General features: G+C 40.9%; 1 protein-coding gene across 3 annotated transcripts in view; it reads left to right on the top strand.

Moving 5' to 3' along the window:
• Positions 1-10,148: 10,148 nt before the first annotated feature.
• Positions 10,149-14,384, top strand: part of gjc1 (gap junction protein gamma 1) — a 57,702-nt gene continuing 53,466 nt past the window's right edge. The window contains exons 1-2 of one of the 3 annotated variants that reach the window (XM_050068293.1): positions 10,149-10,911; positions 14,346-14,376. The gene's annotated coding sequence lies outside the window, so the exon portion shown is untranslated. Of the gene's footprint in view, positions 14,377-14,384 lie in introns of all 3 variants that reach the window. The other 2 variants (XM_050068294.1, XM_050068295.1) reach the window with 2 other exon arrangements.

The following is a 14,384-nucleotide window of genomic DNA, read 5'->3' as shown; positions in this document are numbered from 1 at the left end:
GAGTCCCAGAGATTCTTCCCTGGCCATGTTTTAAAATAAAAAGGCTCTCTGATGATTTTTTTATGCACTCTAGTACCATATTTACATGTTAAGTACAAAAAATAGTCCCAGTGTGAATCAATTGATTTTCTCTGAATGAGAAAATGCTCAGCATGTCACCTGGTACCCCACCCCACGGGCCAAATTTGGCCTAAGGGCCACAATACAAGTATCACTGTCTTAGACCATATTTGTGTTTAGGAGGGAAATGATCACATTAGTGTGAGGCTCATCTTTAGTATATTTATTGTCACAGTAAAAAAACTCCGAATGGAGTCGTGTAATTCAATTTTATTTTATTTATGAACTCCAAATTACACACAACAAATTACAACTTGCCTCAGAAGCCTTTACAGCATATGACATCCTTCTGTCCCTGGACCCTCACAGCAGATGAGGAAAAACTTCCCCCCAAAAAAACCCTTAACAGGGAAATTAAATTAAAATTAAGGAAAAGGAAATTAAAGGATAAAAAATTATACGGACAATATCAGTTCTTGTAATGTATCTATGTAATAATGATAAATAACACCCAGTTTGATCTTAACTTAAATGCACACCTACGGAGCTTAATGGATGGTGATGATGGTGAGATACTTTAAATTAATGTGACAGGGCTGTGAGGAAAAACTGTGCCTGACTATACTTTATAACGATACACCCATATCAAAAAGGTTTGAATCACAAAATGACGCCTCAACAGACACTAATGTCGTGTTAGCACCCAATGATTATTATCCTAAAAATGTGATAACGTCTGAAAGTGTAATAAAATTTGCTTTTAACCTGATCGAAATGTAATAAAACCCACTGATGTAATAATCTGACCGATAATATAATAAAGTGTCCTGATTGATATTGTAATCACATTTTTACCGATAATGTAATTTAATGCCCTGTCATGTTATATGGCATGTGGAGTTCAATATTCTTTTACTACTTTTAAAGGTATGTAAGTATTAAGGTCAGCTTTCTTCTTCATTTCCAATTCGATAGGAAACCCCTTCTGAATGCAGAAATTTCGTAAGATCAGGCGAGGTCAAGGAGACACGTCATTTGCTTTGACAGCTGTTTTGCCTTCATTGCTTGCTTAACGTTAGACATCCCCTGCAGCTTCTGTCGTCTTCTCATGATGTCTAATCTATGATCCACTCTGGTCTTATGAACGATCTTTGAACAATGACAAGTATTGGCGGGTTCATTTCCCATTTAAAGGGATTTTAGATTAATGCATTTTTGCCTGATGACATTGTACCACTTGTCATCTGTTGTAATTTTCAAATTCTACATAAAGCCTTGAGTGTTAACGTGACACAGTATTATACATTTTATATACTCGAACACTTTACATTCCTTAAAGCTTAAAGGTCCAGTGTGTGGGATTTAGTGGCATCTATTGGCAGAAATGATATATAATATTCATAACTGTGTTTTCATTCATTTATAATCACCTGAAAATTACAATTGTTGTTTTTTTGCAACCTTAGAATGAGCCCTTTACAGTATATCCTCCTGAGACCTGAGCTTTTGTTTGGTATGCATTTTCAATTTCTCCTTGCTATTTGGGATCAATAGGACCTGATAAGTATAAAAAACTAAACATTGTCAACGATAATTAAGTCCCAACATCCTCGAATGAGATGATAATAAAGTCCCAATGAAAAATTCCCAATGTCTGCAAATGAGTACTTTGTGTCAGGGTCAGCTGCAGACTGACTTGGCAGACATGACTGCCATCTTGTTTTTACGTTAATTAGTGTATTGTGGTCTTACTACCACTAGATGGCGCAAAAAAGTGTCTACAGATGAGGACAACAGGTCTAAGTTAAGCAGAATGAAGTATAAGGTTAAGTAAACCCAAAATGTAATGTCCTCATATGAGGACACAGGGTGTCAGGAGGATATCTGCATACAGAGCAGATCCTCCATGTTGTTTCTACAGTAGCCCAGAACAGACAAACCAAACACTGGCTCTAGATGGGGCCATTTGCATTTTTACGTTCTTGCGTCAGCCATGTTCACGCTCGGCACACCCGAGAAGTTTCAGTTCTGCAAGCTCACAACTAGAAGCTACCAAATCCTACACACTGGATCTTTAAGTGCAAATATTATATTTTCAGGCGTTATTACATTGTCACAATATGGGGTGCTACAGTCCTTATTAACCCTAATTATTCCACTGTTTGTCCTGTTTGTATGAATGAAAGCACCCACATATCTGTCACCTAAAGGAAGTGACAAAATTTAAGAACAAATGCAAAGTGCCTTTTCAACAGATGGGATCGCCACAATTAGATTTTACATCTTATGGCTCTGATATCACAAACCTTGATGTCTCATCCTAGGATTACTTGAGCAAAAACAGTTTTTTTAAGTTTAGTTTTTAGATTGGTTGGTTAATAACTTAACAACAGTCTTGTTTACTTAATATTCAACAGTTGCTACCATTCTCCGTAAATTTAGCCAGACCTTGCTATTTTGTCCAATCCACTGCAACTTCTCCGCATATTTCAACAATTATCGTAGTTTCTCGTGAGTCACCAGACTAGCTTCTTTGTGTTGACCCTTCTAGAGGTGACGTCTGATTCGAATGTCTGCCCTGTCAACTTTCGATGGTACTTCCTGTGCCTATCATGGTGACCAACTGGGAATCAGGGTTCGATTCCAGAGAGGGAGCCTGAAAAAATTGTGCGGCACAAACGTCTCACATTTACCATCAAATATTACTGCTAAACATCATGCAAGGCATTTCCCTGATGCTCTGCACGAAATAAAGGGCAAACTGTTTTGCACCATGTGTTACATTGTGGTGAAAAACTAACAACATGGAGTGACAAACACTTTTCTGCAGCAAAACACTGCTGGAGAATGGCAGTGGACACCAGACAAGATGAATCACCATGAATCCACATGTATTGCACATGCTGAAAGAACCAAGGTGAGTTCCATTGAATATGCATGTTCATGGTAATGTTAGTGTAGTTTAAATCACAAAGTGGCATAGGTGTGCTTCCCTGTTTGCATGACAAACTGTTTGTGTGTGTGAGTGCGATGAAGAAAATAGTTTGGGGATAAAAACATGATGTGAAAGCTTTATTCAGATTGTTGGTAAGGTTACTTAGAGGACTCAGACCAGTGCAGTTTTATTATCACTGGAACAAATTGCCTTTGGTTAATATATTTCATTTTTTTTAAAAGATACTATTTTTTAGCTGCTCATGAATTTAATTTTTTTTTAAATTTTATTTATTTATTTATTTATTTTTAAGAAAAGCTGCGGTGAAATCAGGCATTATGGGCCACAACAATCCCAAAAAAACCTGCGAAATCCTGAAGGGACTGGTTTTCAGTTGTGAAAGATTACCACCAGTTTCCAAGTAATGCTGTTGGTGAAAGTGAATCAAGGTGTAAAAATAAAAGTGCAACAAAAGAACTGTTTGCAGCTCACCATTCAGGAAACATTGTGTTTCAGGGGCGACAGTAGCTCAGTCTGTAGGGAGCTAGAGGGTGGCCGATTCAAGTCCCACATGGACCAGGTACGGAATATGAACTGATAGCTGCCGGAGAAATGCCAGTCTAGAAAAAAACAGCAGAATGAAAACATGAATTTCCCTAAAAGGAGAAATAAAGCGCGTATTATTTAAAGTAGTTTGAAGCAAATGGGCCTCAAATGTTTTAGTGATACGTCATCCAGAGTCTTCCTTTTCAAACACACTGGTGGATTACACGGCAGAAGTTCGAGAGGTACCATCTGCTATAAGACTTGTCTCCATGCATTGCAACCAACACAATATCAAGTTGACCACAGCCACCATGCTCTGCGAAAAGTGAAACTGACAACCATTTAAGCCTACAGGTGATGAGTATCTGATCTTTAAAACTTAAATGTTGAGTGGATAATCACTCTGAAGAGCAGCGTTTAACTACACTTCATGATGGATAGACGTGCAAGTCTTGTCATGCCTTCAGAAGACCATGGTGTCTGAACGGCTCAGTCCTTCATCAGTCACCACTGACAATCCTCCCAACAGTCCTGGAGGTGATGGAGATGGGGAAGGTAAGGACGGGGACAGGGCGAGTCAAAAATGGCTTGAGCTGCTTTGACATTTGGACTGAATGTCAATCCTGTCCAGCGAGAAAAGCGTTTTTTTTTTTTTTATTTCAGCAGACGTGGGTAGAAGGTGACAGGGGATACTGTGCCCTTTTCAAATGCTCAGGGGAAGGAGAAAAGAGATTTAGGGAGTTGCTGTAAACATGAACGCACCATTTGGAAGAGCTAAGTACAGTAATGAACTCATCGAGGTATCGACAGGCAGATGCTTTCAGGGTTTGTATCTTCTCACCTCTGCTCAGAAGGCGTCTGCTCCAACAGAATGTGATCAACTCTGTACATGTGTTAAGTAAATGTGCACACAGACGACATGGTCCCGTCACTCCTCCCCTGCGCTGGCGTGAGCAAGGACCGTGCCTCGCCTCTGGCGGTCAGACGGATGGCAGCAGTTCTTGCCGGTCTGAACACAAGGGCCCGGAGTGCTCGTTACAATCTGTGGTCCCTGTGCTAAATATAGACAGGAGCAAGACTGCCTCAGTATAGGGCCTTGTTTGGGGCACCCTCCTCCTGCAAGTCAGGCCTTTTCCGTTTTCCTTTTCACCTCCATCTGCTCTGTTACCACCCCATCAGTCACCCCTTTCCTACAATAAATCTGCCCTCTGCTCTTACCTCTCCTTCATCTTGTCCTGTCTCTCGGCACCTACACACCTCTCTGGCTCTGTCATGTGTCCGTGACTCAATCACACTTGTCTCTTTCTGCTAACATCACGAGCAGACCTTTCCCTCCAGAACATCCTTCCCAAAGTAGGAAGCTACAGGCATGGCAGGGCCCAGTCGGGCAATTTTATATTGACAGTCTGCTTACAGCAAAGTAGTAGTAGGTTATACAAATCATTAATAGATCTGCAGGCTGAACGAAGAGAATGAAGGTTGAGTCAGCTTCCAAACAATGTCATGACTCCAAATAGTGTCTGCAGGTTGTGAATGACTTTAGGTAAAGTGAGGGTATATTCATGGATGGGGCCTGCTGGCTCCCCTACCAGAGTCAGAACGTGAGAGGTAGTTGGCTTGTTAGTATCACGGATTGATCTCTGAACAGGCCAATCAGAGAAGAGCCTCTGTATGAAGTGACTGTTAACATTTCTGGTTGGAAAGTCGACAACTAGAAAGAGATGCAAAACAACAACAGAAGCAGAGAAGCGCAAAGTGAGACACAAAACTGGACATAAAACCTCTGAAAAGAGACACAAAATAACCACAAACAGACACTATATCAGGGTTGCTCAGAGTTTGGGTGCCTGAGTGTCAATTTCGGAAACCAGCATATGATTGAAGGTAGCACGAGAAAAATGCAGTTGCGAATTGTCCACTGACATTGCTAACTTTTGTTTACAGCACTAGCACTGAGTGTTGCAGGGATGATGTTTTTTTGTAGGCCGACGCAGAAGTTAACATTACCCTGGTTCCCTCATCAAATGCCTATATGGGATGTTCCCACTGGATTTTGGTTCATTCGTTCATTCATATTCCGTAACCACTTATCCTCTTGAGGGTCACGGGGGGGCTGGAGCCTATCCCAGCTGACATTGGGTGAGAGGCAGGGTACACCCTGGACAGGTCGCCAGACTATCACAGGGCTGACACATAAAGACAGACAACCATTCACATACGGGCAATTTAGAGTCACCAATTAACCTAACCTGCATGGCTTTGGACTGTGGGAGGAAGCCGGAGTACCAAGAGAAAACCCACGCTGACACAAACTCCACACAAAAGGGCTCCCCCACCCTAGGTTCGAACCAGGAACCCTCTGCCCTCTTGCATAATCCTCACAAATGAACACCACTTTCATTATTTCTGGCACATAAATGCAATTGCTAGATGGTATAAGCTTACTTAACGTGAGCATGCCACCATAGTGTAGTTTGCTATAAATGAACTATACTATGGTGGCATGACTTTGACAATGCTAACATTTTGAGGCTGTAAAGCCATGTTCGGCTTGTTGATGTTTTGTAGTCTCATTTAGCCGCTTGTTCGCAACCAACTTTTTTAAGACACCTAAAGGCTTCAAACTTCATAAGTGGGGTACTTCCTGATATATTTCATGTCATAGAACACATTGTGAAAGTCTGCTAAGCTTGTGCTAACAGACACCTAACCAAAACCCATTCAAAAAACTCGTTGACATTAAGATGAGGGAACCAGGAGCACTAAAACGTTAACTCATTTCCGGGTTGTAGGGCTCATTCCTGTGGCACTACATAGATGACAGAATGTAATTCTGCAACAGTTGTGAGATGCCATTAGTTGCAACGCAGCCAGTAGCTCTCTACAAGCTGTCATCCCTAACCTGATAGATTCTTGTAAGGGGGGGGGGTTTGATGCTGTCTCCTGGTAGTGTATTCAGTGTAAGTTATTAAAGTCAATATTGAAATGGGCTGCAAATGATATAATGGATGCATTTCATGTAATTTTTTGGGGCCGCACAACGTACTTTTGAGGTCCACCATTGACCCTTGTGCCTCACTTTGAACAACAATTTGTTAGACAATAGGCTAGCTGCATAAGACAAGCCTCCCAACAACCTGAGTCAGTTGTAACACATGCGGAGATTGAGATGTTTGAAAACTAGTCAGAAAACTAGAAGACAAGGAAAAATACAAAGTTAAAGGGTAAAATGTTGCCTGGATGGAAGCTGGTGTAAATTTGACCAAACAGACTGAACCAAAACATTACAAGGAAATAACCAGAAATAGGAGCAAACAACCACAAAGAGATGCAAAGTAGCCTTAAGACACAAAACGACTACAAAACATCTACCAACAACGTGGTTGCTTCAGTATGGTAGTCTGTTTCATTGTGTGGGGCCTGATGTCTCATAACTGTCCATCTCTGGAGTTACACATAGCAGCTGTTTATATTATTTCATATGGTAATATCTTAAAAAATAGCAAATATTGGCATCCATTTCTCACAATGTATACATTATGTAACTGTTAGTAATGTGCAGATCATTATTACTCAGAACCAGGGCTTTACATTTGAGTCTTAACGCATACTTACTCATTTTACAAATATGCCTGGTGGGGAAAAATTATTCAGTATGGAAGTGTCATCATGTATAACTGTATGAATGTATGATTCATATAGGGTCATGCTTCACTGTCTGCATGCAGGCATGTGAGCAGACTTCAGAGGGTCAGGTTAAGATACTGTAAGATGAAGACCTTGAAGGTGGTTAGGCTCCCATGTTAAACTCATCTGTGTGATGTGTGGAATACACTATCTAAGGCTGAATCATTGCTCTGTTACTTTAAGTTTTTGGTACCTCTTTGTCCGTGCATGTGTGCTGTACCAACAGTTTCTCTGATTTCATTATTCCCCAAAATGAAGACTGACCAAGAGTACAAGTTTTTTTGAGTGCCCTTCCAAAACTTTTCTAAATGTGGCCCTGAATATATCTTTGCTTTCTTCATTTACCAAAGAGCTTCATGTGTTCTGACATCTCCCTCTTGAACAGTCAAATGTAGCTTATCCTGCAGAAACACAGGAGGGCGCCATCACTGCCCAGCAGGTCAGTGACAATCTGAGGTCCGGCAAGGTCGGAGCCGTGAGCAGACTTGCACAAAAAAAAAAAAAAAAACACGCGCACATGACTGTGTGACTACTGCACCCTAGGGCCCCTGAAGGACCCACAATACTGAATCATTCTCTAATCACAAAGATCAGAGGATCCAGAAGTCAATCCATCTCAGCATTTAGCTGCACACACTGATTAAGGCTGCACATGCACGGTGCCTGAGAGGCCTGCAGAATAGAGGGAGGGGGTGGAGGGCGAATTTGTGAGCAAACAATCAAGCTGCAAACTCAAAGCAACTAGCTGTTTCAATTTGCCAAATGAGCCATATGTGTTCCTGTGCTCGGGGCCTTCCACAACAGCAGATTGACCCAAGATGCGGGCCCTCACACAGTGACAAATGGTAAAGCACCTTGAAACCATCCAAATCATTTCCACTAATTTGTCAGCAGGAAACCCGTGTGACTGTGTGGAATCACAGACATCATCCATCCTGTGTGCTTCGGTCATTTCCTTGGAATATGGTTTGCGGCCTGGTGGTGGGCTGTCGGATTGTGTCACTTTGTTTTCCATCCAGTGAGTTAAACTCATCTAAATCTACACTTTATTCAAACTCTGTGGGCTCCAGAAGAACAGCTATGGTCCCAGTGCTGCATCTTTGGGGTCCACCACAAACAGACCAAACCCAGTCCTGTTAAGAGAAGAGTCTGTTATGTTACAACTTTGCATTTTGCTTACCTTTGACTGCACTGTAACTTATAATGCTTTTTTAAAATTTTATTGTAATTTTTTCATTTTTATTTACATAGACTTTGCTTTTTATCTCATTTCCAATTATGCTTTGTGCACTACATACCGAATACACAAATCCTACATTTAAGTAATACTATTCAAATATTCATTATCAAAATAAAATGACATGTGAGCAGTTAAAAAATTCCATCAAGTACGATTATGCCATTATAAACTGCATAGACGTAGATCCCAGGTGGGACGGAGGGGGCACGTCCCCCTCAACATTTAGAACATACGCATTTGTCTCTTCTTATATAAACATAAACAACATATCCTTAAATGATTTATATGGTATACGAGCCTGGTCTCACTCCAACATCGCCGTAATCCGGTGCTTAGGCAGTGACTTGCAGCGTCAGAAACCAACTTAAAAAGGCGTCCTTTAACGTCGGTATGATACGCGGCTGGTTGCCGTTATACCGGCAGTGTCAGCGACGGCGGGACAAGGATGAAAGATAAGGCAGCGAATGTCCAAGTGGGGTGGGTGGGTCCAGCAAACACTGACTTTCACCCAAGAGCGGTGTTTGCGTACCATAAGATTATAAAGCCAAACAGTTTGGTCTTTTTTCCTGAAGCCAGCCACGTGTTTTTGTTGTTGATAAAAAAAAATCAATTCACGGTGTTGTACTGACGTAGTGTGTTTATTTTGAAAGAGACTGTATGTAAACGTTAAATTTACTGTGAAAACAAAAGTGTATCTTCAAAGAAGACAATGCATGTAACAGGCAGAACTTGACACAATGTCCCAGAACGTCAACAACCAACGAACGCAGGGTACCTTGCACGTCGTATGTGGACGTGGAAAGTCCATGACCCAGCTTGTCAATATGTTACAAGGTCGGAGTGAAAATGTGTTGGATATCCTACAGAAATGCACACACAAGGATATCCTACAAATTTGCACCCCATGAATGGCGTTACATACTTAACGTAAAGTTATGGAGGTTAGGTTAGTTAATATGGTTAGGTTTAGGGGAAGAAACATGACAAGAGCTTCCTTTAAAGTGACTCAAAATTCATATGTTTCAAACACAAGTCCCGTGATTTGTGACCCATCCACCACCCCAACCTGCTTCCTTACAACACTGCGCCCTCCTTTACTCCTATCAGTGCATTGGTCACGTGATCGCAGCCTTTCCAAATATGTATGTTCATCAGTGCATAAGACCAGCCTGACATGAAAGTAGCAGAGGACTTTCATTTGGACAAAATTAAAGATATTTACATTATACATGGATGCAAAAAATGCACAAATTGGTGTGTAAACGCTCACCAGAATGCAGGACATTAAGTATTTGATGCTAAAAGATTTTGGCGGAGGACCCCTCATGTAGTAAGTGCCCCCCCAATGCTGAAACAAAACCTACGCCCCTGCTGTACCACAGACAAATCAGGCAAATGTGAAATTACCACAAAATTATAGTAATCCTACATTTTACATAACCTACTATACAAATATTGGCCGACAGAGATTGTGATTTAAAAGGCTACTCAGCCATTACAAATACCTCACACATGATTATGCGATTATAAACAGACACAACAGAATACTCTGAGAATATTATCGTGATTTCTGTGAGGCTGCATCACATAAACACAAAGTGACGGGTTTGTAAATTGGCTTATTCGCCCTTTTTTTTTTTTTAAGGCAGATGTTTGTGGACCCAGGATGTGTGACCTGTCGGGTGCGCGCACTGTCAAAGACGCGTACGCGCAACATCCTGCTTTACTGCTCCCCTGCAAAGACGGGTCGCCACGCTTTCAGTCAGAGAATCCAGCTGTCACTCAACGAGACCCCCGTTCAGCCAGTGTCAGACTGTATGTGGCACACGGCGGAAAAGCCCGGTCCCGATAAATACGAGACACCGCTGGATGTAGGTGGACCTCCAGCGATCAACAGATCGGCAACTCCACTGTCCACTCCTCCTGCGAAGAAGGAAAGATGAGGGACCCGAAAGACAATACCGGAGCCAACTGGCACATGTGAGCGATATTTATTACCAAATTCTCGAGCTAGTCACACAGATATGAGCACACTAGCTCTCAAGATTTGGTTGTAATTAGCCGACGCAACTGCTCTTGGCAGCGGAGAAGGTTCAGCCCGTGCCAAAATGAACAGACTATTGTCTAGCATCGCTGTAACGGAATGGGCCCGCAGGAATTTTGGCACCGGTTTTACGCAGCAGACCACATAGTTCAATCGACGTAGCTCGACTGAAGACAGAGTAGGGTGGCTGGCATGGACAAAGAATGCTTACACATCTCGTAGTGATGCTATAAGATAAAAAGACATCAGTGAAACACCCTGCTGGTTCCCTCCCGAGAAGTGGAGCAGATAATCAACGGCGGGATTCAAGTTTGGACCTCACCAAGTCCAAAACGACCTTCCCCTCCCCAAAACAGAATCATCTTACATCTTAAAGCATCTTCACAGACTCGCATAGCGGTAAGAATTTCTCTAATAATTCCCAGTAATGTAATAATTCTCATCTTTGTTCATTGTGTGGCTTATTTCTAACCCAATGGAAGGTGAGGGTGGATGTTGGGGGGTCATGGACGCACCATTTGGCACCATAACGCACAGACAATGCTTGCATCTTTGTGGTTCTGTTCTGTTTTAATTTGCACTGGATTTTCCCTGTTTTTTTTATTATTATTTTGCGAGTGTAACACGTTGGTCAAGGCCAAGCTGTGAGCAACAAGAGAGCAACTTCACTGTACAAACGTGCTTTTGTGAAGCTGCTGCGACCGGCGCGTTTAATTGACATAAGCTGCTAATTTGAAGTCCATATTGCCGCCCGTCAGCTTCAAATCAAATGCAATTGTAGCCGTAAAAAAAGCAATTACGTCCAGACACTGAAACACAGTGTCTCATAATCTTTTGTTCTCAAATCATTTTCAGCAGGAACATGGTGTAGATGGGCGGTGCAGGGATTCTCCTCGGGATCTGGTTAAATCCTGCAGGAGCTGTTCAAATTAGTGGAAGTACATGCAGACTTTATAATGACGTTATTGGCAAACTCTTGAGATTCATTAATAATGGATATGTTTCACAAGTGTTGAAAAGCTTTGCCTACAATGCGTTTTTTGTTTTGTGGTGATTTGTATTGAACAGTGCTGTAACATTATGCAGGCTCACATTATCAAAACCTATAGATCTGAATTATTTGAAATAATAAAAGTGCTAATTGCAGCTGCAGTGCTTATTATAATTAAACATATTTTCTGCTTAATACATTATCGTGACTAAATAGTTGCAAAAGATCACCACAACACCACATTTCCAACAATTACTCTCAATAATCGCACAATTAAGCGTAACATAATTTGCAACTCTGCATATAAAAACATGATATTATCTATGATGGTGCCGTTACCCATGGTGCACTAGCTCTCTTTTACCTCTCTTCCAACAGAATGTGCTTACAGCTGCTTTGACAGCCTCTCTGTGCACAGATCCCCCGTTTCAGTGATTATCTCATCATTTTTTAAGTCAATATATCAAAAGCAACACTCCCACCACTCAGCAGTTAACCTGGGGAGCAGTCAGCTCCTGGCATTATTCACCACAATGAGAAACCGTTTCATTGTGCCGCTGGATGCCTTTGAAATATGCCACATTGGTTTCCGTGTGGAGCATTTGTCAACGCCACAGCAGCAATGGCTCAAATATGAGCCACCATAATGAGTTTCTCCCCTGTGCTTCAGAAAATCCTCCTATATGTTAAGACATTGTGATGGATTTGGGATGTTGCCAACCGAAAGAGCTTAGTGCTCATGAATGATGCTTGCTTTCTACATAGCATATGGATGCTATGCATTTATTCAGAATTTATTTTTTGGTAAGCTGCCAGTAGAAGCATATCTACCTCAATTTGCCCTCCATTCCTTCTTCTATATTTCCATCCAGTAAGTGCGCTTTTGGCATTTCACAGCCTTGCAATCAACATTTTCTGTATGTGAAATTATTTCTGCGAGGCAGTCCATCTCTGTCGCCCAACACCCCTCCCACCTTGTTAGCCCTGCACCCCCCCTGAGACCATTATCTCACTCCCTGTGGATTGGAGGAGGAACTTGTGCCAATATGGGAGAAGGGGAAGTCGACCCCTGTGCACTCCAGCACAGAGAGAGAGGGATGAGGAGCAGATTCTGTGTGGCAGCGAGGAAATGCCCCATCACTTCAGTTAGTATCATGACCAGTGTGCTCCTGTCCTCTTTTCATTTAACACATACAGCATTTTTCTGTATTATTACACTCTTGGAGAGAAACACTCCTGCTACCAAAAAAGCCATGACTTGGCAGATATAAGTGATAAATTGTGCATGGATGTTTATTAAATGATCAGAAGACGTCCTAGAAAAGTCTGAGAAATGCTACATAGCCTCTTAGCTGGCTGCTTGATTTACAGTATATCCAATAAAATCAGAACATTTTGCAGCTCTTCAAATGAATGTCCAAGAAAAGGCGCACAAAAATGGCTCTTTGATAAGTTGTGAATAGCAACACGGACAATGCTGGCTATCAACCATGCAGCAAAGTGCTGTCTTGACTTACAGATTGCATGATAAAAGTATCATCTCAAGTTGTGAAGCACAATAGTACTCCATTGTTTACAAGGCCTGCATAGAAAATTTCACACTGATAAAAATATAGCTGTCTTATCAGTGAAATTAAAGTATATCAATAGAAAAATGCACCCTGTATTTGTTATACCTTTAGTATACCAGTGGATTGTTTTTTATCATGCATTGATGTGTACATTTAACTGCTGTAGTTGGTAAAAGTGAAGCTAATTTGAGCGATTTTTACATACTGTTGGGTAGTTTAATCTCTTACCCCACCATATTTTATTAAAATGTGTTTTATCACATGTTTTGTTCATAAAATCTTGATCTTAACTAAAGCTGTCAAGTAAATGTAGTGGAGTAAAAACTACAATATTCCATCTGAAGCGTAGCATGAAATGGAATTACAAGTACCAAAAACTTTGTGTTCAAGTACAATATACTTGAGTAAATTTACATATTTACACCACAGCACTGCAAAGCACATTTTAAAAACCTTCAGTAATTTCATATCATAATGAAATTTGGTTCCTTTGTTGACATTTAAGTATTTTAATGAGTCAAGGCCTGATGCACAGCTCACTGCAGAGCTTTACGCTTAAATACCATACCATTGAATTCTTAATGTCTTATGATAAAAGGAAAATCAATGTTGCCATATACTGTTGGATTTATTATTCCGTTCCTCTTTCAATTCACAGTTAAAAGCAAGCATAATACTCCTGGGGGGTTGCAATCAATAATGGTGTATTAAATTAAAAGCTCAGTGGATCTGCTTGCAATTGCTCAAGGCTTTTGCACACAGTATAGTTTCAGCCTGCATTTAACTACAAATAAATACAAATAAAAGGGGTTTCCATTGACACAGGAATAGAGAATTGCAAAACTGATCTCATGTTTAATGTCACATTAAACTGTAGTGTTTGTTCCCAACCAGTCAAGGTAACATCAACACGAGGGCTCCAACCACTCTCAGCCAGATGTGCTACATAATACAGTAACACACAATATTCACCACCATCAGTCATAGATCATAGTTTTGAATCCTAAATTGCCTCATTTCCACCATTAACATCCCTCTAATCTCCAAATATCACCAGAGCATTATGTGTATCAAATTCTCCACCTCTATGCTGTTATTCTAATGTTATTTTTTATGTTAATCACTCGCAATTAAATCAGTCATTTACAATTATCATAATTGTCTAGTGAAATGTCTGCAGGATCTGTTTAAGTCAATTATATGCTTTATAGGCAGCTATTTTGAATAATTGGAGTAATTCACTTCCTGTTTTTCCCAATTCTTCCCTTCAGAATGTGTGATGTGGAGCCAGTACAGTAAGAGGTAAATTT

The sequence above is a fragment of the Epinephelus moara genome, chromosome 18 (assembly GCF_006386435.1).
Source record: "Epinephelus moara isolate mb chromosome 18, YSFRI_EMoa_1.0, whole genome shotgun sequence".
Lineage (NCBI taxonomy): Eukaryota > Metazoa > Chordata > Actinopteri > Perciformes > Serranidae > Epinephelus > Epinephelus moara.
This window is presented reverse-complemented; position numbering and strand designations above follow the sequence as displayed.